Genomic DNA, 2906 nt, shown 5'->3' on the forward strand with positions numbered 1-2906 from the left:
TCCCAAGGATAAAGCTTAAACTAATTTCTGCTGTTATACTTTGTCTTCATAAAAGTCTGAAGAAACGAATGAGCTTTATACCACCCTCCCATGACAAAAACCTTGGGCTCTCTTGAAAATAAAAAGAGGGATGAAGCAAAATGGTCAGCGCTTGCGATTCTTATATCAGACCTGCAAAGTTCATTTTTCTCCTTGAAGTCCCTCCCTCCTACCCCAATTTTGGCTTTTATTCTGTTTTTAAAAAGCAAGTTTTGACAGTTTTGAGCCTTGGTCCTTTTGCAGAGCAAAGTTTAAAATAGGAACTGCAGAGACTCAAACCCCCACCAGCAGATAAACAAAGCAAAGATGTTTTTTTAAGGTGGTCTCAAGATTTTTGAACAGCTGATGTTGGCAATACTGACCATGCTGCAGAAATGAGGGCTGACAGCACTCCACAGGCCATTACAAAAATTAGAAAGAGAAAACGTTTATTAGGTCTAGTTATAAAATGTAATCCCGATTTATAGCTGATTTTATCTAGGTGTCTAAAGAGGTTGGCTCTGGGGTTTGGCCCATCTGTCCCACCAGGTTTGGTCCGTCCCGGGCTGCTTTAAGAAAAGAGAACTTGCTGGTTTTCTCATAAAACAAAATAACTTCATTTTCTATGTGTTTTACAGGTAGCTGTGTTCAAACATCACCAGGGCTTGTTTCACTGCCGTACAAATGTTTCCAAATTCTCCCCAGCCACGGGAGATGAAGATCACAACAGCGTGCTTACCTTCGATGGGTTGACGTGTTGATGCCTTAATTCAGGGCAAAAGCTACAAGTTGGGTTCTCAAAGCAACGCTCACCCCGAGCAATTCGTGCAGGTTGCAAAAAGTTCCTTCTCACCTTCAGGAACACAAAACCCTTACGTATTTGCACGACACTCACAGCGTGTTTGTACTTTGTCCCTGCTCTCCAACCATTTCCCCTATCTGCTCCTCTGCCTCAATGAAAAAAATTATCCCAGAGTCTTCTGCCCTTAAAAGTTCCATGTCACCAACGAGCAACGGCGCTGTGTCAACACCTGACGTGGCAGAGCTAACCTTCTGGAAAACTCAACCTCAAAAATGAGACAGCAAAAACCACTCCGCTCGGCTTTCCCTTCTGCCTGTGCTGTTGCGGAAGGAAGGTTTCTGCCTCAGCAGCGGCCAACAGTGGCCACTCCGCTTGGCTGGCGGAGGAGGCAAGCCGTCATGGGACCGAGCTGAGTCACCTGTATCTGACCCGACACCTCCGGAGGATCCCGCACCTCTCCAGAAGCCTCTGGAAGAAGCGTGTGGCAGCGTGAGGACTGTGGCACGCAGTCCAGCCTGGCAAGCATCTTCCTGCTGTGGCTCTGTGCTGTGCCTCCATCACCACACACCGTCCTGCCAGAGCCAGGGGGCGCGGGGGGACCAAACCTCACCAGGAGTGCCGGGGCAGTACCGGGGGCCTCGGGCTGGAGTGATGATTTGGGGAAAGAGGTCCCTCTGGAAAATCATCATCAGCCTCAAAGACAAGACTGAATCCCCTCCTCCGCCCCCGCATCCTGCCAGGACTTTACTGCAAACATGGAAAGTTTGGACATAAGGAGTATTTCTGGTGATTGTGCCCGCGGAGCAAGAATCTCACCAAATATTTTTAAACACTTCCCAGCAGCAAGTGGGTGTAGAGAGAAAGCAGAGCACTGCAGGGATGCTAATTGCTCCTTTTTGAGCCTTTCCTCTGTAACCTTGAAATTTTAAACTCGAACAGCTTTTTTTCCCGATCCCCTTTGCTGTTCCTGTGCTACATCCATCTGCGTCGCTGGCTGCTCAGCAGCTCGGGCTGACAAACCGCGTTCTGGGCAGGGGTTGCTGTGATGCTTTGAGATTCCTAAAGGACCATAAGAAAACATCCACGCAGCCAGTGCTTCACGCTGAGAGTGCCAAAACCCGGATCCTCCAGCAAACAGAGGGAAAAATATCTCAAGTTAATATATGTGGGAATACAGTGCAACCTCTCACCCGGCTTCTCCAGGGGGCTGAGAAACCGCCTGGAGGCACATCCCAGGGCTGGGGGCGATAGGAAATGCGGGGAGAGTGCGGTCTGAGGTCTGGTCCGGAGAAGGGCTCACTGTGAGGAAATCCCCAACCTCGAGGAGGAGGAGGAGGAGACAAGTCACTGAGTCACCCCTGTCCCGTGATGGGTGAGCTAAGCTAACAGCAGGCGGGTGAAAGCCTTGTTTTCCTTATGTTTTGTAAAAGTGCATGATGTCACGACCAGAAAGCTGAGCGTGACTCAGCACGCCCCACCAGGAGAAGGGAAATTCCCTCTGGCTTTTGGTCCCTTCCATATTTGCCAACTGGATTAAAGTTCACCCAGAGGAAAACTTAGATTTCTGGTTTCAATTTGGTGCGTCGCCTGATGATTATAAACACATCAATTAATCTGGAGACATGACTGGCTTGAAAAGACCCAGCAACTTGAGGACAACCCCCTGTGCCTCAAACACCCAGGCAGTGATGGAGAGGGGAATAAGGAATCAGTCCTGTCTGGGTCAGCAGCGACTTGGTGCCTGAGGAATGAATGTGCTGGGGCTGGGCCCCAAAAGACAAATCTTTGGCTCTATAAATGAGACCAAAAGTGGGCGTTGGGGTCCTCAGAAATAGCACGCAAGATGGACATGCTGGAGGTGATGCTTGGCAAGGCAGATACCACACTGGCAGAGTGTCCTGTACTGTGTGGCCTTTTACTGCCGGTCCCAATTCTGATTTTATGGGAAAAAAAAAAGTAATAAAACAATGTCAAGCCAGAAACTTTCACTAACATTTTCAGAAATAAGCATACACACAGCAAAGAGGCAAAAGGGAAGGTGAGTGCGATACACCTTTGCTGTGCACCCAAACCTTTCGATACCTCA

Source organism: Charadrius vociferus, unplaced genomic scaffold (assembly GCF_000708025.1).
Source record: "Charadrius vociferus isolate BGI_N301 unplaced genomic scaffold, ASM70802v2 scaffold529, whole genome shotgun sequence".
Lineage (NCBI taxonomy): Eukaryota > Metazoa > Chordata > Aves > Charadriiformes > Charadriidae > Charadrius > Charadrius vociferus.